The sequence below is a fragment of the Hyaena hyaena genome, unplaced genomic scaffold, assembly GCF_003009895.1.
Source record: "Hyaena hyaena isolate Hyena2069 unplaced genomic scaffold, ASM300989v1 scaffold_1566, whole genome shotgun sequence".
Taxonomy (NCBI): Eukaryota; Metazoa; Chordata; class Mammalia; order Carnivora; family Hyaenidae; genus Hyaena; species Hyaena hyaena.
In genome coordinates, this window is record NW_024082200.1 from 235,827 (window position 1) to 260,263 (window position 24,437).

A 24,437-nucleotide genomic window follows, 5' to 3' on the forward strand; every position below is an offset into this window, starting at 1 on the left:
CTTTCTGTAAAATAGAATTTAGGCTCAAAGACATTGATTGACCTGCTCAAGGTCACACAGTCAGCAAGTCACAGAGATGGAATTTGAACCTAGTCTGTCTGAACTCAAAGCTAAAGTATTATACTATACCAGGTACTGAGCTAAACTTAAACCACTCCTACAACTTTAAATTTTTTTGTTTTATTTATTTTTGAGAGAGAGAGAGAGAGAGACAGCGTGAGCAGGGGAGGGTCAGAGACAGAGGGAGACACAGAATCCGAAGACAGCTTCTAGGCTCCGAGCTGTCAGCACAGAGCCTGATGTGGGGCTCGAACCCATGAGTCTGAGATCATGACCTGAGCCGAAGTTGGAGGCTCAACCGACTGAGCTACCCAGGTGCCCCCCTACAACTTGAATCCATTTGCTTGTTAGAGTTTTACACTGCAGTGACCAGAGCTCCTCATGTAATACCCAGCAGACGAAAACTGCAGTTTAAGTTTAGTTTAAGTGTTTGGGGAGAGTTAACTGCAACAATCTAAAAATCACCTTCTCAATAAAAATGTTTTGAAAAACCTCACCCCACATTATGTTTCTACCATACTAAACCATTTGTATTCTAACTGGTTCCTGCTTTACATGTGACTTTGTTTGCCCACAATTCCCTTCTCAAAATTTCCAAAATGTCCAGCTTTTCTTATCCAAACATTTACTGTGCATTATTATTAGTGTTGCTAAAAAGATTTGCTCTCTCCAAAGCCCTCTGCCAAATGTTAGGTTTCCTGCATGTGTTAACACCTTGTGTTTGGGTTCTCTCATCTGTGTGCTGAATGCTGAAACTTGTTCCCTATGGATACTCCAAGCTCTCTGGCCCATAGCCTTGTGAACTAACCCTTTGTTTTCTGCCACAAACATGAAGGAGTACAGAAAATAAAGCATCCTATAAAGTCCTTTTCATATTGTGAGCTTAGAACAGCCCCATTTCTACCTATACTACCCCTCCTCAATAGAAGAGAGATATAGACACTATTACAATTCCTATGCTATATACCTGGTTATTTAACTATTTTATACTGCATTTCCACATCAAAAAGAGTATTTTGTTGAATTCAGTGACTCATAACTCTTAAATCTGAAGAGGATCCTAGATTCTCTTCAGTCTTTTTGCACAGAATTTTAAGAGATCTTTTGGACATTACATGAGGCTTTGAAAAGAAGAAGTGTTTACTAGCACTCTTCTACTCAGAATGTCCCATTAACTCCTGGGACTGATGTTTCTAACACCTATGTTAGGTGTTAGCTTAGGGTATTGCTTCTAGGTTAGCATGTGTGTGAGGGATAGACAGAAGCACATCTCTGAGTAGCTTTGCTGTACACAATACTGTACTAGCAACTAGTAAAGACAAAAGAATAGAAGCCAAGACTCCAGGACTGTAGCTTTGCTGTAAAACTTCTGATTGAATTTAACACAAAGTGTTTATAAGTGCAAGCACTGTGTTAAGTACCTTACACGTATTATTTCCATTAACCTCCAAGAATACCCTGTGGGGCAAAATAATCATTAGTTTTTGTTCAAAGTTGAGGCAAAAGTCACAAAAAGGTTCAAGAATGTGCCTGTGTTATCACAATCACTGAAGCTGTAGAGTCCAAGTCTGGAGTCAATACTCTTGACCACTAGACTAAAGTATTCTAGAATTTACTAAAACACCACTGAAATAAACCTCTATTGCCTCCAAATAGGATGAGACATAAGAAAAGTTTAACAGACAATGACATAATAAGTAAAGAAAGACTCTAGACCAGATAAGAGATAATTTTCCTAAATGCATTGATTGTTTTTACTCAATTTATTCAAAAAAGCCTTTGTTGAACCTATTTAATATGTGCCAGGTACAGTTCTAGATGCTGATGAAATGTCAGAAATGACTACATGATATTCCATAGGGCTGCAATTGATCTGGTAAGAGGACCAATAACTTAATATTGCAAAATAGGACATTTTAAAGTTTATTTATCTATTTTATTTATTTATTTATTTAGAAAGAACATGTGTGTGCAAGAGAGAGAGAATGGATAAGCAGAGGAGGGGCAGAGAGAGAAAGAGAGAGAATCCAAAGCTGTCAGCACACAACCTGACATGGGTCTTGATCTCTTGAACCATGACATAATGATTTGAGTGGAAATTAAGAGTTGGACACTTAACCAACTGAGTCACCCCAGGTACCTCACAAAAAAGGAAATTATACAGAACACAATTATATGTTACATGTAGCTTGCTTTATGTACTCCTGCTTAAATCAAACCTTTAGAAACTATACTAAGAATATATTCTTCTAAATTCTACTTTCAAAGAATGTCAATAGATGTTCAGAGACAGAGGGCTAGATTCACAAAAATCTGGGAAATAGATTTATTTAGCAAAGGACTTTTCAAATGTGCCTTTTAGTTTTGAAGAAGGGAAGAGATCATACAGCATTTCTTCATAGATCATTTAATGCTTCTGGAGTTCAAAGTAAATCATTTGGATAATTCTTTTCCATGTTAATAACAACAGCTAATATATATTGATTGCTTACTTTAGGTAAGGTCAATGGGTTTTGGTCTCAGTAGAATGTAATTTTCATTTTGTCAGTTGCTGTTGTTGTTGCTATGTTATTGTAATCACTTGAGAAACACTGAACCAAATATCCAGCAACTCATATATATATATATATATATATATATATATATATATATATATATNTATATATATATATATATATATATATATATATATATATATATAAGAATATATATATATATATATGAATATTACTCAACCATAAACAAGAATGAAATCTTGCCATTTGCAACAATGTGGATGGAGCTAGAGTATATTATCCTAAGTGAAACAAGTCAGTTAGAGAAAGACAAATTCCATATGATTTTACTCATGTGGAATTTAAGAAACAAAACAGATAAATGTAGGGGAAGGGAGAAAAAGAGAGAAACCATTAGACACTCTTAACTACAGAGAACAAACTGAGGGTTTTCTGGAGGAGAGGTAGATGAGGGATGAGCTAAGTGGGTGATGGGTATTAGAGAGGGCACTTGTGATGAGCACTGGATCTTTAAGTGATGAATCACTAAATTCTACTCCTGAAACCAATATTATACTGTATGCCAACTAGCTAGAATTTAAATAAAAACTTGAAACACACACACAAAAAAAAAGAAAAGAAAAGAATTGTAATGTTGTTCATATATGGGCTTTAAGGGTAGATAAATAAGCTCCCTGAAATTATGTGAAAAAAAATCTCAGTATGAAATGCCGATTCTGATGAACAACTAAAATTGAGAACCATGCTAAGTTCTTCTTAAGCATTATTTAATAGTCTCAGTTGCTTTATTTTAAATTTTTTAATGTTTTCTTCATTTCTAAGAGAGAGGGAGAGAGAGAGCATGAGACAGGGAGGGTCAGAGAGAAAGGGAGACACAGAATCTGAAACAGGCTCTAGGCTCTGAGCTAGCTGTCATCAGAGAGCCCTACGCGGGGCTCAAACCCATGAAACATGAGATCATGACCTGAGCTGAAGTCGGCCACCCAACTGACTAAGCCACCCAGGCACCCCAGTCTCAGTTGCTTTAAAGCATAGTTTCTCTGAACATAGTTCAATATATATTAGGATTGGTAAATGTTTGGCTTTAGGACCAACATTCCCATGTCCTTCATCTGTGAAAGATACCTTCTGCTGTGAGCCACACCGGCCTCTCTGGATGGCAGTCACAACAAGGAAATGGCAGTGTTTGCACAGCTCCTGCCATGAGAAACAAAACCTGGTATCTCTTTCTGCTACTACTGGCTCATGTTGGAAATGAGCCTGCTGGTATTGACCAGGCCTCACAATATTCCATATCAGACCAATATTCTGAACACAGATACCTCATAAGGAAAAGCATATTCTGCCTTTACAAAAGAGATTTTAGATGAAAGCTCTGTGGATGATTGTCAAAAGGTTCTTCCTATGGGCCTTGCAGATCCAAGACTTAGATAATAAAGGGGGTTAAGAACACAAGAGTTACAACTGAGCCTGGTCCCATGTCAAAAGAGCCTAATTTAGAGTTAAGGTACAGATAAGGGCAAAACATAACTTACTAATTGGTGATGCATAACAGTCCCTTCCTCAAGGCCTACATTCCACAAACACCCTCCCTACTGGCAGCTGGGATGAGGATAGATAAGAGTAGTTAACACATACCCAAAAGCAAAATGTTAACACATTTCGGGCCCCCATGCTGTTCACACATTCAGCATCAAATAGGTTTCCACAAACAAACCAGTTCAGAAACATTCATCCTCTTGAGAGCCAGACAGAATGACTCCTAGCTTATCTATATACAACTTAACCTATATATTATCCTGTTTTTCACTAAAAGCATCCTGTTAATTCCTTGGTTGTAAATTCACTATGACTGGGATAATTCTGCAGAATATCAAAAACTTGTTATCACAAAAGGCCTCCCATTGTAGAAATTCCTTTCTCTGACTTCATGTTGTTGCTGAACCTTAAAATAAAGACACCAAAACCGACAGGACAGAGATGCCTGCCTGGTGATCAGAAAGAATCTCAGGGCTCTCTCACTCTCTCTCTCGCCAACACCGTCCATCCTTCAGGGACCCCTGGGCCTGCCAGAGCCGGCCTCTGGCAATCTTCAACTAATGGCTCTGTTCTTCCATTTTCCAGAGTGGGCAATCAGAGTGGGCAAAGCCAGTAAAGTAGCCATTATACCACTAATAAAATATTACCACTTTTATGAGATTTCTTTTTCTATTATGTACATAAATACTCTGGTAAAGGGGAGTTGGTTCCAATTATTTTTCTCCTAACCTAGATGAAATCACATTACAAAGAAAGGAATTTTGAAGGTTATGGGAAGAGAGGGCATATGAGGTATTACATTCCCAGCTGAGGTTTGAACAGTTAAAACAGGTAAAGCAAAGCTAACACCAGAATGAAAAAATGGAAAGAAAAACAAATTTGGAAATCTTAAAATTTTGCTGAGGATTCAAATCACTCTAATCCTGTAACTGAGGTTGGACTGCTTTAAAACATGTTTTGAAAATATTACCACTTATTTGTTAAAATTTACCATTCTCTGGCTGCAGGTAGAGAATTTCTCCTGCTTTCCACACCAACTTCCCTATTTGCCTAGAGGGAAAAAAAGGTTCAGGACTAATTCTCTGGTTGTATGTATTCTCTTTTGAACCTCTTTTTAAAAAGCAAATTACATTAGACTTTAGAAGTCATTTCATGAGTTTACCAGTCTTTTAAGTATTATCAACCTTCTCACCTTGCATGGGAAAGTTAACCCCCTGGGATAAAATTAAATGTCTTAGACCCCAAAGTACTTTGAGTCTCTTTCCTGAACTCCTCATTTCCACCGGCATTTTAAGCTTGAAAACCCCAAATAACCATTAGAAGTAAATTATCTATAAACAAATGAAACACTTGATCTTGGATCAAGAAATAGATTAAAGAGGCAATCTATAAAATATGAACAGTTACAAAGGTAAGGCAAGAATTTAAGATCTTATTGCGACTGTAAATAAGAAATGCCCAAAGAATGTAAAAATAACAGTCCTAAGCAAACCAAGGAAGATAAAGAGCTAAACTAATGGTAAAAATTCCTTACTCATAATTAATGCTCTATTTATTATGTTAAGCAGAGGATTGGGCCACGTGTACACCAGTATCAGGACTATTAAAGGAATACAGCACGGCAGTTAATAAGAAAAACAAAAACTGTGATCCAGTTTACATTGTAAAAAATCAAACCATATGAAATTTATCCTTTAAAAAAAGTGGCAGAATCAACGTGTTATAGGAATGACTGCCTGGACACCTTTATCCAGCATTTTAACTTATCTTTTTTTGTAATGTAACAGCAGAATAGGCAAATGAACTTAATGGCAAAAGAAGTACATTTGTAGCAACAAAAATTCCCTCTCTTTCTAAATTTGAATCAAGAGACCTGAAGCTTTTGTTATTCAATCAGATTGTTGGTTTCATGGAGATGATCAATATTGTCAATGAGTGCTACCTAGTATCTGGTCAGGGCAGAAAAAAACAATGCATTTGGGGCTGAGCTACATTCAGTCTGAGATGCTTGGGTCCTGCTTTTGGCACTTTTTCATCTTGTAAGGCTGTTTGTGTACAGTGCTGACAGTGTACAAATCATGATAAATCTCTCTCTATTAAATGCACTTAAGGTTTGGGGACTTTGTGTTTTCCCACCTGGAAATAGACTCCTTGCTCCCTTTCTCCCCCTCACCCTCCATATTTAATGCAGCATCTTGCCACCCTAGCATTTAACAGTTCTGAAAGATGAATTATTATCAGTTATTTCCCTCAGTCAGCAAAAATACTCAGGCTATGGAACCAGAGAAAGGCACAGCTTTTTCAAATGCCTGTCACCATATTTAGCACAAAGAAGGGACAGTTTTCTTAATACCTCTATATTTCTCATTCTCTGACATATGGACATTAGGTATGAGTGGTTAGCAGCTTATGACTGTTAATTATCATTTTTGGTGATCATTTGCATTTATATAGCAACTTTATAGGAATAAATAAAATCATTAAAGCTATTATACTAATGAATTCAAGGTGGCAAGTGTCATTACCTCCATATATATATTGAGACAGCTAGGGTCTCAGAGGAGCCAAAAAAAAAAAAAAAAAAAAAGGAGCCAATTAAGTTTAACTCTCCTATGTGCCTCCCCCAGACTTAAATGGTTCCCATGGAGCTTTCAGGCCTTGAGAGAAGTCCTCCAACACTTCAGTGAGGTTATTTCTGAGCCTCATATAATAAAAAAAAATTTGGTTTTTGCAAAATTGTTGGGAGGCTCTGAACTTAAACTTGTATCAGACAAACCCTATGTCCCAGCTTGTATGTGTTTATCTTCATCAACAGATCCCCAAATTCTATCTGAGGGTGACTCCTGAGACTGAGGGACTAGATATTCTGCTCCATTATTCCCATCAAATTACCAGTCTTTTGAAAGGTCTTAAAGTCATAGTCTCTCAAGATTGAAGATGACAGTAAGGTCATCTGCTTTAACTCTGTTAAATTTCCTCTATGGCAGCATACCAAGAGGTCTAAATGCCAGCTGTGTAGCCAAACCACCACTGATGAAAACTTCTCAGCAATATAAGTCTCTCATTTATTTGGCAGCATTTGCATATGTCCCTGACACCCCCCAAGATACAGTGACAAACTAGAGAACACAGTCCCTGCCTCAGGTAGTTTTACTACATCCCTGCCTACCAAGCTGTTAGGATTCCACCAAAGCAAGTTGAAAAAAAGACAGAATCTGCCTTCTCTGAGCACCACCTTTGAGATGCTCTAAGCCTGTTGGACTTGGTAATATATTTCAAATATTTCAAGAAGACAATTCATTGGAAGAAAGAGCCATTTTCTCTGCAATTTAAACTTTTAAATCCTAAGACTATTTGCTCAACCTTGTGCTTATCTACTATCTGAATTTGATAATCATTTTGTGTGTTGTTTGTAAATACTATGCATAACACTGCTCCTTTCCTGGCTTATGAGTAGGAGGAATACTTGTTTATTTCTTTGTATTCCTCCAAGGTTGGTACCACAACAGAACAAAATATGCTGGAAATCTTTAAGGATGCCTTATTTAAGTGCCTTGTGAGATAATTTCATGGACCCTTTCCATAATTCTGTTAAACGAAAAACAAGGCATATTAAAAATTCTAAGAGTTTGAGCAAAAATCAATCCAAATCAGGCCATAGTTTAAGCAGTTCATTTATTTGACAAAGCATAGTTGGCTGTTTGTGATTGGTTGATCTTGTTTAGATTTCTTAACCTTGAGGCATTTATACCCTTAGGTTTTTGTTTTGCTCACTAGGCTGGGAAGGCATTAAAACCATCTCAGCCTAATGGCTCCCTTAACTGATTTAACACTTCCACTACAAAGACAGACCCTAGGGGCACCAGGGTGCTCAGTCTGGTAAGCTACCAACTTTGGCTCCTGTCCTGATCTCAGTTTGTGAGATCAAACCTGATGTATCAGGCTCTGTGCTGACTGCTGAGCCTGCTTGGCATTCTCTCTCTGCCCCTCCCCTGCTTGCACGCTGCTCTCTTTTTCTCAAAGTAAGTAAATATGCATTTTAAAAAAACAGATGACTCCTAAATTTTATAAGTGAACAGTTAAGAAGTACATATTTTTAGATATAAGTGATTTATTTAACCAATGAGAAAAGTTGTGAGTTTCTAAAGTCAGATCTGTCCTAAATAGACAGATTTCTAGTTGAAACCTCAAAGTCACTAATGGCAAAGAAACAAAAACCTTTGCATTCTCAGGCTTTTGACTTTATAAAACTTTTTTGTCATAATATTGTGTCTGCCACTAGATTTAGGAATCAGAATCAGATAATGCACACTCTGACACCCAACATTTTTATCACATACTCCCCCAGGTACTTCTTTGAGGCTCAGCGGCATATCACAAGCAATCAAGAACAATTAAATTATTGTTCCGGTCCCATGCTACTCTTCTGTTACATTAAGGTAATAGTACTTTCTTATTTATCCCAAGGCAATCTTTCCCTAAACAAGTATACAAAAATCTTAAAAATGAGATGGAGAAACAAAAAGAGGGGGGAAGACTGTCTATTCAGGTAGGGTCTGAAGGAATCCCCAGGGTTCAGGATTTGGGTTTCAACTTCAGATTTTTTTTCATGCCTAGAGTTGATCATTGGCCATTTTATAGGACATAAACACGTAGGTTAAATTATTAAATATTAATTTTCAAAAGGGAATTTAACTTTTGGTCACTAGAATATTTATGTTTAAAATTTCAGGGTACTACTTGCTAAGTCAGTGTGCGTAAGAAATTAGATTATTAGTCAAAAGGCTGTTATATGAACATGGTTAGTACAGTGAGAATAAATTAGAACAGAGTTAATGCACATGGACATTGGAGTTAGAAGTTCGAGGTTTAAAATCTAACTCTACCAGTGCTAGATGTGAAAATAATTATTCTGTGTCTCAACTTTTTTTATCTTGGCGTAACTACGTACCTAATTCACATGTTGTAAGGAACAAGTGGATATGCAGAACACAGCTTGAGTAAGCACTCAATATATATTAGACTTTTTTTTTTCATATCAGAGTAAAAAAAAAAACAAAAACATCTTTAGTCTAAAAGCATATTTCACCCAGGCTCTCAAAGTCTGATGAATTCTCTGATCACAGTGGAATTTACCTGTCTGGTGATAACCAGATAACCACAGTTCACCAGATTCAGTATTCTTTTCTTCTGGGAAGCTTAGTTAAGTTTTCCCAGATTTGTGCCCTTTCTCACTATACCCACTAACAAAATTTTCATTATTCTGGGCTTCACTCAGCTCTTCTATCAAGCCTCCTCCTGGTGTCTATACCTGTGTCCTCACAAAAAGTTTCAGATGTTGCCAAGTCCTCTGTATATCTTCAAACCATCACTTAGAGTGAGACTTTTGATTAATGGGTGATTTACGCTAGGTTCACTTTAGCACTAGCTTTAAACAGTCACCCAGAAACTAGTTTCTGAAAATACTTTGGTGTGTAAAGTCCCCATATGCTTACTAGAACTAGGATACTCTAGAGCTGCACTCTACAATAAGATAGTCACTAATTGCACATCCACTGATCATTAGTTGTGTTGTGAGTATAAACTTGATTTCAAGATTTCAAAGACTTTAGCATGAGAGAAAAAATCTCATGAATAATTTTTTATGTTAATTACATGTTGAAATGATACCATTATTGACATATTAGGTTAAGTAAACTACATTTTTAAAATTAATTTCACTTTTTTTTATTTTTTTAACATGGCTATTAGAAAATTGACAATTACATATGTGGCTCATACTATACTTCTATTAAACAGGACTGTTCTAACAAGGGGAATAAGTTTTCACAAGAAAATCTGTTCCCACATAGAAGAACTTTCCTAAAACAAACCTGTAATACATATGACAGGATCCAGCAACTTCATTTTTTTAAATAGTATATTGTCAAGTTCATTTCCATATAACACCCAGTGTTCATCCCCACAAGTGCCCTCCTCCATACCCATCACCCCTCCTTACTCTCCCCTTACCCCATCTGCCTTCTGTTTGTTCTCAGCATTCAAGAGTCTCTCATGGTTTGCCTCCCTCTCTCTCCCCAACTATTTTTCCCCTTCTTCTCCCTCATGGTCCTTCGTTAGGTTCCTCCTAATCCTCCTATATGTGCAAACATATGGTATCTGTCCTTCTCTGCCTGACTTATTTCGCTCAGCCTAACACCCTCAAGGTCCATCCATGTTGCTACACATGGCCAGATTTCATTCTTTCTCATTGCTATGTAGTATTCCATCGTATAGATAAACCACATCTTCTTGATCCATTCATCAGTTGATGGACACTTAGGCTCTTTCCATGTTTTGGCTATTGTTGAGAGTGCTGCTATGAACATTGGGGTACATGTGCCCCTATGCCTCAGCATTTCTGTATCCCTTCGGTAAATTCCTAGCAGTGCTATTGCTGGGTCATAGGGGAGTTCTATTGTTAGTTTCCTGAGGAACCTCCACACTGTTTTCCAGAGGGGCTGTACCAGTTTACATTCCCACCAACAGTGTAGGAGGGTGCCCGTTTCTCCACATCCTCGCCAGAATCTAGAGTCCTCTGATTTGCTCATTTTAGCCACTCTGACTGGTGTGAGGTGGTATCTCAGTGTGATTTTTGATTTGTATTTCCCTGATGAGGAGGGATGCTGAGCATCGTTTCATGTGTCTGTTGGCTATCTGGATGTTCTCTTTGGAGAAGTGTCTGTTCATGTCTTCTGCCCATTTCTTCACTGGACTGTTTGTTTTTCGGATGTGGAGTTTGGTGAGTTCCTTATAGATTTTGGATACTAGGCCTTTATCTGATATTTCATTTGTTTTGTCAAAGATTAGTTGGCTGTACACTTTTGGGTCCAAATCTGAGGTCTCTATTCTATTCCATTGGTCTATGTGTCTGTTTTTGTGGCAATGCTGTACTGTCTTGATAATGACAACTTTGTAGTAGAGGCTAAAGTCTGGGATGGTGATGCCTCCCGGTTTGGTTTTCTTCTTCAATATTACTTTGGCTATTCGGGGTCTTTTTGGTTCCATACAAATTTTAGGATAGTTTGTTCTAGTTTTGAGAAGAATGTTGGTGCAATTTTGATTGGGATTACATTGAATATGTAGATTGCTTTGGGTAGTAATGACATTTTAACTATATTTATTCTTCCTATCCATGAGCATGAAATGTTTTTCCACTTCTTTGTGTCTTCCTCAATTTCCTTCATAAGTTGTCTATAGTTTTCATCATACAGATCTCTTATATCTTTGGTTAGGTTTATTCCTAGGTATTTTATGGTTTCTTTGTGCAATTTTGAATGGGATCAGTTTTTTGATTTCTCTTTCTGTTGCTTCATTGTTGGTGTATAAAAATGCAACTGATATCTGTACATTGATTTTGTATCCTGCAACTTTGCTGAATTCATGGAACTGCTCTAGTAGGCTTTTGGTGGAGTCTGTCGGGTTTTCTATGTAGAGTATCACGTCGTCTGCGAAAAGTGAGAGTTTGACTTCTTCTTTGCCAATTCTGATGCCTTTTATTTTCCAGCAATTTCATTGTAAGGGATTATCCTGATATAATTAAATGCATATACAATGATGTTCATCACATCATTATTTTGCAAACAACTTAAAATATCCATCCAGATGGAACTAGTGAACTAAATTAGGATACATCCACACTGAGGAATGCCTTCCTACCCTTTAAAGCATATCATTTCTATTTCTTATAGTGGGCAGCCACTGTTTTCACTTCCTAGTCCCTATTTATACTATTTTTCAGGAAAATTACCCCAATTTTCTTGGGAAAAAAACCTCTGTTTACATTCTCAGTATCACTCTCTGGGCTTGTCCTACCCTTTACATGTAGGTGGCATGTAATCCCAATTTGACTAATTTATATCCTATCCTCTTGGACTCAATATTTGGCTCAGGTGTGGTCACTTGATCCAAACAGCCCAATCAGAATTAGGTTTTGTACTTTCAAAGAACTAGACTTGAAGGTGAGAGGATCATCTATAAGCTTGTTGATATCTGCAGCTAAGTATCCCTTTCTTCATGACCAAACATATGAAGCTCATGCCCTCATGCAGTCAACACACTAAGGTAATTTCAGAGTGCTTTAGAGTAAATAAAATAGAATCGAATACATACAGGGTGGGGAGGGTCCTACCTTATCTGTGATCATCAGAGCAGGCCTTTTGAAAAAGATGACATTTGAGTTGAGATCAAAAGAAAAGGAAGCAGCTACATGAAGACCAGGAAAAATATGATGGACCTTCATCATATGCAAGGTTTTTAAGGCAAGAAATGTCTAGACATATGTGAGTATCAAAAGGAAGTCTACTGGAGCTAGGAAACCAGGGGAAAATGCTAAGAGAACTTATACAATCAGACTACAACCAAATCACATGTCTTACAGACCATGACAATACTTCAACTTATTCTACTGGCAATGCAAAGTCACCGGAAAGTTTTAAGCAGAGAAATGATGTCTATAAATGTTAAAGAAAGCTTTTCTGGGGAACTTGGGTGGCTCAGTCAGTTAAGCTTCTGACTTCAGCTCAGGTCATGATCTCATGGTTCACGGGTTTGAGCCCCACATAGCGCTGTGTTTGAGCCTGGAGCCTGCTTCGAGGATTCTGTGTCTCCCTCTCTCTCTGCCCCTCCCCTGTTCATTCTCTCTCTCTCTCTCAAAAATAAATAAAACATTAAAAAACTTTTTTAAAAAGCTTTTCTGTTTTTCCTTTTTATGATAAGTTTTCCACAGTTAAGTATCTTTAACTCACTATAAGAAAAAAAAAGGTACATATTCATAATTATCACTCAGAGTACATATATTTATAAAATCTCTAGCATGTCATAATTCCCATCATTATTTTGTAAAACATGATGATTATCCCAGTGACTGTTTAAGTTCAGTATTATAAAAGGCAGAGGTACATTGTTCCTTGAGTCTAGTTCTCATTCAACCTGAACAGAGTCCTAAAGACAGAGACTATAGAAACAAGAGGAGTTGGGAATATTCTCAAAAGGTCAATGAGTGTTCCAGGGGAGAAATGATGAAGGAAACCACGCAAATTGGTAGAGTCCCTGAAGGTCTGTTACTGAAAGAAATCAAGCCAGCTCTAAAAGAAAAATTGGCAATGAGATAAATCTTTAAATGCCACTTCACATTTGGTATTGATTTATTTGCTCCTGGATTTAACTAACATGCCATTCTTGAGGTCACATCTGTAGGAAATCAAGAAAACACCTTTTCCCCTCAAGCAGATGTTTGAATGCCATTTGCCTTTACTAATGGCCGAAAATAACTTTGTTTACCAAACCAAGCCACTTGGGCTTAGGTAACATATTAAAATTAAAATAAGCCTAACCCAGGGCCAGCTTTTTGAAAACTTGTGAGTTTTGTCTGAATAAGTAACTTAGTCTCAGGCTTCCAATTCTGAACACTTTCTATGATCTCAGAAATGGCCTTTTTAAAAACCTTGTTCAGTAGTAGTGCCCCCATCACTAGCCTCCAGACCACCTCCTACCCCATTCAAAACCTACTTCTAATCACAAGTAGTGAAAATGACTAAATAAAAGTGCTAAACATACCTGTGGCTATATATATTTTAGTGAAATTTGTTTCTTTAACAAATATTTGCTGAATAATTACTATGATCTATGCACAGTGCTAGTTATAAGGAGTACAATGATAAAGCACCCTACTCTAAAAGCTCAGAGTCATGTCAGTACAGTGGGATAAGTCAGATGATGGATATACATATGATGTATTATAGGGGCATAGAAAGGGTATGTGGGGGTGCTCCCTGGAAATGACAATGCCTGAACTGATCCTTGAAAGATAGATAAGCAGAGAAGAAAATATTGGAAGGCACTTCAAGGAGAGGAAAGAGAAAACATGAAGTGTGAGAGACTGTACCACAAATCTGATTGTGTAATTTCAGGTATCAGACAATAGATGGAAAGAGAAGGAAATACGTTTGCACCTTTCTCAATGCCTGCAATCATGTGAAAACAGAATGCAGGTATTAAGCTAATTTTGAAAATATAAGACATGGATAGAAACAAGTATAATCAAAAGTTTAGGAAAGTTAATAATAAACTCTCTAATAAAGTGGAACAATATTCACTCTATTTCAAATAGATCCCAAAATTATATATTACAGTCTATTCATTTCAGCAATATTTTGAAGCACCCTTGTAAAAATCCATACTGACAAATTAACAAGCTTCCAGCTACCACAAATTTGAATCCATTACAGTGTTATTTCCAAACCACACTCACCCTGAGTTGCTCAAAGCTAATGACTAAACTTGCTTAAGGTACTATAGCTGTACCATTTCTACCAACATGTGATTCCTCTGCTAGGTAATCTTTACTCTGTACCTCCCCTTTGACAAACTTTCTCAGAACTGCATTGCAGCCTGTGGTTTCTAATATGCAATCTTCTTCCTCCTCTCTCTCATTTTCCAGGACTCAGACCTGTATTATAATCTGAAGAATCTGTCTATCTATTCTTTTTTCACCTCCTTTTATCTTTACAGGAATTGTTCCCAATAAATCGCTTGTGTGGCTGATTCTATTTTGGCCTACACTTCTTGGAGGACTCTAACTAAAATGGAATCTTTATGCTTCCTAGAGGTGGACTCTATTAACACTATTGATGAGTGAGAAAGACAGTATGTGAGCTAATAGGGTACTATTACAAGAAGAAAAAAGGTATCCATTCACAAAGTGATATAGTGAAAATGAGGTATTATACAGTAACAGTTCTTGTCAATAATTTAATAATTTTTCTCTTCTATGGCATTTCACATTGCTGTACTACTGTTCATTAGTTTGTGCTTAGGATTTTCTCTGTTCTTGGCTTCCATAACACATCTTATAGTTTTTTGGGATCTTCTTATGCTGAATAGCCTTTAAACATTATTATTTCCCATGTATATATTATTGACCTACTTCTCTTACTCTACATAACTACATCCTCTTATTGTACTGCTACTAAATATGAAATGTATTTATGTGTGTGTATAAATATAAATATATACATATGTAGTTGTTGTAACAAATTCTTGCAAACTTATCAGTTTAAAACAAGAATTATTTATTATCTCACATGGTTCCTCTGCCCTTGGTCTCACAAAACTAAAATTATGGGGTTGGTAGGATACATTCCTTTTGGAGACTCCTGAGGAAGATTTTACTTCTAAGTTCCTTCAGATTGTTGGCAGAATAAAATTCCTTGTGGTTGTAGGACTGAGGTTTCTCCTCCTTGCTAGCTGTCAACTAGGGGATGACCTTAGATCCTAGAAACTTCACCCTAATCCTTGCATATGGGAACCTATATCTCAGATCCAACAATGGCACCAAGAATCCTTATACTTGGAGTCAATCTAATGTCTCTTTCTGCTATATCTCTTTGACTGACACTTCTGCCCTCTTCTTCTAATTTTAATAGTCCATGTGATTATGTTGGACCCACTTGTTTAATCTAGGTTAAACACTATATTTTAATGTTAACTGATTATATCCGCAAAGTACCTTCACAATACTATATAGATTAATGTTTGATAGAATTATTAAGATACAAGAATCTTGGGAGAAAAATCCTTAGAATTCCGCCTACCTTTATGTATATGTGTTCAAAATACCCAAATGCAGTATGTCCAAAGTTGAATTTATTTTTTTCCCAACTCCTTATCCAGTATTGGTCCTTTCTTGTATTTATTATCTCAGTTAACAGCACAACCATCCAGTATCCAAACAATCAGGAGTTCAGAAACCAAAAAGGGGAAGATGCTCTGGAAAGACCTCAGGCTTTCACTTAGGATGCCAATATTATGTCCTAAATGTTTCTAAAATCTCTCAAATCTTCCTTATTCTTACCATTCTGACCTCATGTTATATCCTCATTATCTTTTCCATATACCTTCATACTGTTATGTTAATGTCTTAGTTGATCCCCTAATTCCCTACTTTCTATTTCTCTACACACACACACACACACACACACACACACACACACACCGCCCTCATTCATCAGAGTGAATGTATACAATTCAGATTGAGTTCCAAATCTAGTAGTGGTCAACCAGGTTATTTCAGAGAATGTATTGATAAAAACTATACATTTGGGAAAATCAGGCATAAAAAAACCTAAAGGCATTGAAAATTTATCAAAAACAAAATTTTGGAGGCTAGAATTTAGAAGAGGAAAGAAAGCAAAGAGGTAAGCTTGACAATTACAACTATTTAGTACTATGTAGCAATTAGTACTACTGTCAAGGAATTTACTAATTCTAACAGCACTGTTGGAGATTTTGAGAAGATATGTAGAGTTTGGGGATGACTCAAGGAACTGGGAGAACCAAAACTGGACTTTAAGATTCACCAAGCAGGAAGGACCCTGGTACATACATAGGCTTTCTATTTGTAACTCCAAAGGTTTAGTCATAGGAGAAGTGTGGCAGCAAGGGGAAGAACTAAATCTCAGCTTCAAATTATCTCAGGCCTTTGTAATAATAAGATGATCTTATATTCCTATTTTCTATAGCTTAGATGCATGCTAGAAACAAAATTAAATCCTTTTTTAAGTTAAAAAACCATCCATAGTTTCAAGCTAATATCACAATTTTTATATTTAATGCCTGGCATTCAGTAAAAGACAGAGATATATGTAATTATATTCTCAAACCAAGTCAATAAAATAAGTGTGATAAATAAGCTCAAATAATTAAAATACAAGGTGGGGGATTTAATGAAAGAATAGGGGAAACTATAGAAAAGATCAAATAGAATCCTAATACTGAAAAATATAATGACTGAAAACTGATGGCCTTAAGAGTAGACATAAATAAAGAAGAATTTAGTAAACAAGTTCACACTTAAACACAATAATTAGGAGCATTTTCAACAATAGTAAACTATGAAGAGAACAGCCCAAATGTCCATAGACTCATGAATGGATATACTTATATACTGATATACTCTACTATCAAAATAATAAAATATTGCCATTTGCAACAACATGATGTAACAAGAATGTGTTATGTAACAAGCGTGATAACTCTATCAGAGAAAGATAAATACCATATGATTTCACTCATATGTGGAAGTTGAGAAACAAAACAGATGAACATATGAGAAGTGGAGGGGGGGAAATGAGAGGGTAAAACAAACCACAGAATACTCTTCATGATAGAGAACAAACTGAGGGTTGATGGAGGCAGGTGGGCAGGAGATAGGTAGATAGGTGATGAGTATTAAGGAGAGCACTTGTGATGAGAACTGGGTGTTGTATGTAAATGATAAACCACTGAATGCTACTTCTGAAACCAATATTGCACAGTATGTTGGCTAACTAAAATTTAAAGAAAATAATTAAGGGGCGCCTGGGTGGCTTAGTTGGTTAAGCGTCCAACTTTCGCTTAGGTCATGATCTCGCGGTTTGTGGGTTCAAGCCCCGCGTCGAGCTCTGTGCTGACTGCCAGCTCAGAGCCTGGAGCCTGTTTCAGAGTCTGTGACTCCCTCTCTCTCTGACCCTCCCCTGCTCACGCTGTCTCTCTCTCTCCTAGAAATAAATTAAAAAAACATTTAAAAAAATAATAAAAAAAAAGAAAATAATTAAGTGGGTTTCTTCTAAACAATTTATATTGGATATTGTTTTTCTTAATCCAATCAGACAGCCTCTTTTACTTGGTGTATTTAGATCATTTACATTTAATGTAATTATTGATATGCTAGAATTTATGTCTAGAATTTTATTATTTGTTTTTATTTTGCCTTTGGTTTTATTCCTTTGTTTTCCATTTTCTGTCTTCTTTCCAGTTATTTGAATCCCTTTTAGTATTGTGTTTTTATTTCTCTATTTTTCAAACTACATTTTATGTTCAAATTTTTTAGTGGGTTCCTTAGGGTTTATAATATACATATTAACTTTAAAAGTTAAGAGACACTTTAGAATTAGTATTTATCACTTTTGGTAGAATTAAGAAACCATGCACTATACTCTTTACTCTTCCCCTTTTGTGTAGTTGTCTTATATATTGTATCTATATACATTGCAAACTCAACAAAGTGTGTTATGATTTTCAAACAGATTTGTTAGGTATATTTTTCAGAATATAAGAGAAAATAATTTGATACATAGAACCAATTGCTGGAGGCCTGCTGAAGGATGGACAACCTGAAGGATGGACAGTGTTGGCGAGAGTGAGAGAGCCATGAGAATCTTTCTAATCACCAGGCAGACATCTCTGCTCTGACTGGGGCTCAACTGTATTTTATAATTAAGTGTTTAGGGGATGGCACAGAAATGGCATTTGCCTTAGACAGTGATTTCTGATGACAAATTTCTTTGATATGTAAGAATTTCCCAGAACATAAATTTGTAGAAGACTGATGCATAACTTCAATAGTGATTGAGGTAGGTGATTTAGATGTTTATTCTATGGGGAAGGAAGGTATCTTTAGCATACAAGACAATGTTTTTTAGCATAGCAAAGGCAAAATTAGTTCTTTGTGAGCAGGGGTCAATGGCCTGTTTGCTTAAGGGGAAGTATTAAAAAAAAAAATGTTTTGCAGGAAACACAAATATTTGCTCCCATAATCACAAAAGAAGTTCCTACAATAGGATCCTTCACAAGGTACAATCAGCATATGAAGACCAGAATAAGTCACTCCTACTACCAATCAACAAGATGCCTTGGGGGTTGGTACTCACTTGGAGTGTTTGTACTCCTTCAGGTCTATATTTTTGTATCCTTTGGGTAAATACCTAATAGTGTGAATGCTGGATCATAATGTGGTTCTATTTTTAGTTTTCTGACGAAGCTCTATACTGTTTTCCAGAGTAGCTGCACCAGTTTGCATTCCCACTAGCAGTGCAAAAGCATTCTCCTTTCTTGTCATCCTTGTCAACCACTGTTGTTTTTTGTGGTGTTGTTAATTTTAGCCATTCTTACAGATGTGAGGTGATATCTCATAGTTTTGATTTGTAGTTCCCTAATGATGACTGATGTTGAGAATTTTATCATGTGTCTGTTAGCCATCAAATATCTTCTTAAGAAAAGTGTCTGTTTGGGGTGCCTGGGTGGCTTAGTCGGTTAGGCATCCGACTTTCGCTTAGGTTATGATCTCGCAGTTCATGGGTTCGAGCCCCGCGTCAGGCTCTGTGCTGTCAGCTCAGAGCCTGGAGCCTGTTTCAGAGTCTGTGACTCCCTCTCTCTCTGACCCTCCCCTGCTCACGCTGTCTCTCTCTCTCTCTTGGAAATGAATAGAACATTAAAAAAAAAATAAAAAAGAAAAGAAAAGAAAAGTGTCTATTCATGTCTTTTGCTCATTTTTTAACTGGACTATTTGTTTTTAGGGTATTTAGTTTGATGAGTTCTTTATAGATTTTGGATACTAACCCTTTATCCAATATGTCACTTACAAATATTTTCTCCTATTCTGTAGGCTGACTTATAGTTTTGTTGATTGTTTCTTTTGTTGTGCAGAAGCTTTTTATCTTGATGAAGTCCCAATAGTTCATGTTTGCTTTTGTTTCCTTTGCCTTCAGTAATGAGTCTAGTAAGAAATTGCTCGAGTGAAGGTCAAGCAGGTTGTTGTCTGTGTTCTCCACTAGGATTTTGATGGTTTCCTATCTCATATTTAGGTCTTTCATCCATTTTGAATTTATTTTTATGTATAGTGTAAGAAAATGGTCCAGCTTCATTCCATCCAGTGACTGCATGTCACTGTCCAGTTCCCCCAGCACCATTTGTGAAGAGACTGTCTTTTTCCCATGCCCTCCCCACCCCCATTGGATATCCTTTCCTGCTTTGTCAAATGTTGGTTGGCCATATAGTTGTAGGTCCATTTCTGCGTTCTCTATTCTGGTCCTACGTGTCTGTTTTTGTGTCAATAACATAATATCTGGATGACTACAGCTTTGTAATATAGCTTGAAATACAGAATTGTGATGCCTCCAGTTTGTTTTTCTCTTTCAGGATTGCTTTGGCTATCTGGGATCTTTTGTGTTTCTGTACAAATTTTAGTATTGTTTGTTCTAACTCTGTGAAAAATTCTGATAGAGACTGCATTAAATGTAGATTGCCTTGGGTAGTATAGACATTTAAACAATGTTCATTTTGACAATCCATGAGCATGAAATGCTTCTTCATTTCTTTGTGTCCTCTTCAATTTCTTTCCAAAATGTTCTATAGTTTTCAGAGTATAAATCTTTTACCTCTTTAGTTGGGTTTATTCCTAGGTATCTTATTGTTTTTGGTGCAATTGCAAAATTGGTGTATAGAAATGCAACTGATTTCTACATGCTGATTTTATATCCTGTGACTTTGCTGAATTCAAGTATTAGTTCTAGCACTTTTTGGTAGAGTCTTTTGGATTTTCTACATAGAATATTATGACATCTGCAAATAGTTAAAGTTTGACTTTTTCCTTGCCAGTTTGGATGCCTTTTATTTCCTTTTGTTGTCTGATTGCGGAGGCTAAGATTTCTAGTACTGTGTTACATAAAAATGGTGACAGTGGATATCCTTATCTTGTTCCTGACCACAGGGGAAAGGCTCTCAATTTTTCCTCATTGATGATGATATTAGCAGTTGTCCTTCCATATATGGCCTTTATGATGTGAGGTATGTTCCATCTATGCCTACTTTGTTGAGGGTTTTGTCAAGAATGAATGCTGTATTTTGCCAGATGCTTTTTGTGCATCTATTGACAGGATCATATGATTCTTATCCTTTCTTTTATTAATGTGGTGTGTCACATTGATTGATTTGCAAATATTGAACCAGGCTTTGGGCCAGGAATAAATTCTTGCTTGATCATGGTAAACAATTCTTTTAATGTACTGTTGAATTTGATTTGCTAGTGCTTAATCTACAAGGAAGAGAGATCAGTTTTGCAATATATCTGTCCACAGAAACATGGTAGGCCAGAACAGAGTGACAGGAAATATTCAATGTGCTGAATGAGAAAAATATGTAGCCAAGAATCCTTTATTCAGCAAGACTCTCATTCAGAATAGAAGGAGAGATAAAGTGTATCCCTGAATAACAAAACTAAAAGAATCATGACTATTAAACCGGCCCTGCAAGAAATTTTATGGGGTAATCTTTGACTGGAGGGAAAACAACAACAACAACAGCAAAGAAACAAAGATTAGAAAGGACCAGAGACTATCATCAGAAACACCAACTCTACAGGCAACACATTGGCACTAAATTCATATCTTTTAATAATCACTCTGAATATAAATGGACTAAATGCTCCAATCAAAAGACACAGCGGTGTCAAAATGGATTAAAAAAAAAAGCAATATCCATCTATATGCTGCCTATAAGAGACTCACTTTAGACCTACAGACACCTGCATATTGAAAGTGAGGGAATGGAAAATCATCTATCATGCTAATAGAGGTCAAAAGAAAATAGCCATATTTATATCAGACAAACAAGGTTTTAAAACAAAGACTGTAGGAGGAGGGCGCTGAGAGTGGCGAGAGGCCCGGCCGCATCAAAACCAGGAAAAATAAAGAGGAATGGCTGTGGAAGAACTTCAATCCATAATAAAGAGATGTCAAATCCTAGAAGAACAAGACTTTAAAGAAGAAGATTTTGGCCTGTTTCAGTTAGCGGGTCAAAGATGCATAGATGAAGGGCATATAGAGCAGCTATTAGAAATTATTCAAAATGAAAAGAATAGGGTCATCATCAAGAATATGGGCTAGAATCTTGTTGGTTCTGTTGTTCGATGTCTTCTGTGGAATAAGGAAGATGAGAAAAGAAAATATTATCTTCTGATGCTTGATTTATTGGTAAAGTTATATAATCCAAAGGAATTATTGTTGGGTTTGCTTGAACTGATTGAAGAGCCCTCTGGAAAACAGATATCTCAGATTATTCTTCTTTTACTTCAGCCATTACAAACAGTGATTCAGAAACTTCATAACAACAAGGCATATTCAGTTGGATTAGCACTGTCCACTCTTTGGAGTCAGCTATCTCTCCTTCCTGTTCCATACTCAAAAGAACAAATACAAACAGATGAGTATGGCCTTTGTCAGTGTTGCAAGGCCTTAATAGAATTCACTAAGCCTTTTGTGGAAGAAGTCATTAATGACAAAGAAAATTCACTGGAAAGTGAAAATGAAAAGTTAAAGGATGAATTACTGAAATTTTGTTTCAAAAGCTTGAAATGCCCTTTACTGACAGCACAATTCTTTGAGCAGTCTAAAGAAGCTGGAGATGATCCTTTAAGATGTTATGCATCTGAAATAATAGGTTTTTTATCAGCAATTGGACATCCTTTCCCCAAAATGATTTTTAATCATGGAAGGAAAAAGAAGAAATGGGATTATCTTGAATTTGAGGAAGAAGAAGACAAACAGTTAGCAGACTCTATGGCTTCTCTGGCCTATTTAGTATTTGTACAGGGCATCAGTATCGATCAGCTTCCAATGGTCTTAAGCCCATCGTACCTATTGCAATTTAATATGGGGCAAATTGAAGTCTTTTTGCAAAGAAAAGAAGAGTCCATTTTCTCCAAAGGAGTGGATCTGTTGGAGAATGGTTTATTGAGAATAGAAGACAACAGTCTACTTCACCACTACTTAGAAATCAAGAGCTTTCTTAATATACCTCAGGGTTTAGTCAAAGTAATGACACTTTGCCCCATTGAGACAATGAGGAAAAAGAGTTTAGCTATGCTTCAGCTGTATATTAACAAGTTGGATTCACAAGGCAAATATACATTATTTAAGTGCTTATTGAATACAAGTAATCATTCAGGTGTGGAGGCTTTCATTATTCAAAATATCAAAAATCAAATTGATGTATCATTAAAGAAAACACATAACAACAAATGGTTTACAGGCCCACAGCTGATTTCACTTCTAGATTTGGTAATCTTTCTCCCAGAAGGTGCTGAGACAGATTTACACCAAAAATCAGATAGGATAATGGCTTCATTAAATTTATTGAGATACTTGGTTATCAAAGATAATGAAAAAGACAATCAAACTGGATTATGGACAGAACTTGGAAAGATTGAGAATAATTTCTTAAAGCCACTCCATACAGGACTTAACATGTCAAATGCACATTATGAAGCAGAAATTAAAAATAGCCAAGAAAATAGCCAAGTTGTCCAGAAATATAAAGATCTTTGCTCTGTAACGGTAGGTGGAGAAGAGATCCCTAATATGCCACCTGAAATGCAGCTTAAGGTTCTACATTCAGCTCTTTTCACATTTGATTTGATTGAAAGTGTTTTGGCTCGAGTAGAAGAACTCATTGAAATAAAAACAAAGTCTACTCCTGAAGAAAATATTGGGATAAAATGAACTTCCATTCCCCAAAATAAAAACTAGTAAAATACTGTGTTTTCCATTATGATTATTTAACATCTTTATAAAAAATTTTCTGTAAAATACTCCTAGAAAAAATAAATGTACTCTTTCTCAAAAAAAAATAAAAATAAAAAAATAAAAAAATAAAACAAAGACTGTAGGGGACCCCAGGTGGCTCGGTCGTTTAAGCGTCTGACTTCGGCTCAGGTCATGATCTTGTGGTTTATGGGTTTAAGCCTCGCATCAGATTCTGTGCTGACAGATCAGAGCCTGGAGCCTGTTTTGAATTCTGTGTCTCCCTCTCTGCTCCCTACCCCTGCTCACACTCTGTCTCTGTCTCAAAAATAAATAAAATTTTAAAATATAAAAACAAAAACAAACTTTAAAACAAAGACTGTAACAAGAGATGAAAAAGGGCATTATATCATAATTAAGGAGTGTGTCCAACAAGGACTAACAATGTAAATACTTATGTTTCCAACTTAAAAAAGCACTCAAATATATAATCAATTAATCACAAACATAAACAAACTCATTGATAATAAGACAATACTAGTAGGAGATTTTAACATACCATTTATAGCAATGGACACATCACCTAAGCAGAAAATCAACAAGGAAACAGTGGCTTTGAATGACACACTGGACTGGATGGACTCACCAGATATATTCAGAACATTTTATCCTAAAGCAGCAGAATACTCATTCTTCTCAGGTGCACACGGATCATTCTCCAGAATAGATTACATACTGGGTCACAAATCAGCCCTCAACTAGTACAAAAGTTTGAGACCATATCATGCTTATTTTCCAATCACAATGCTATGAAAATTGAAGTCAACCACAAGAAAATATTTGGAAAGCCCTCATACACGTGGAAGTTACAGAAAATCCTACTAAAGAATGAATGGGTTAACAACAAAATTAAAGAAGAAATTTAAAAAATACATGGAAGAAAATG

General features: G+C 36.3%; 1 pseudogene; it reads left to right on the plus strand.

Annotated features, from left to right (window-relative positions):
- Positions 1–21,613: 21,613 nt before the first annotated feature.
- LOC120226034 lies at positions 21,614–23,504 on the plus strand (annotated as a pseudogene).
- The last annotated feature ends 933 nt before the right edge of the window (positions 23,505–24,437 follow it).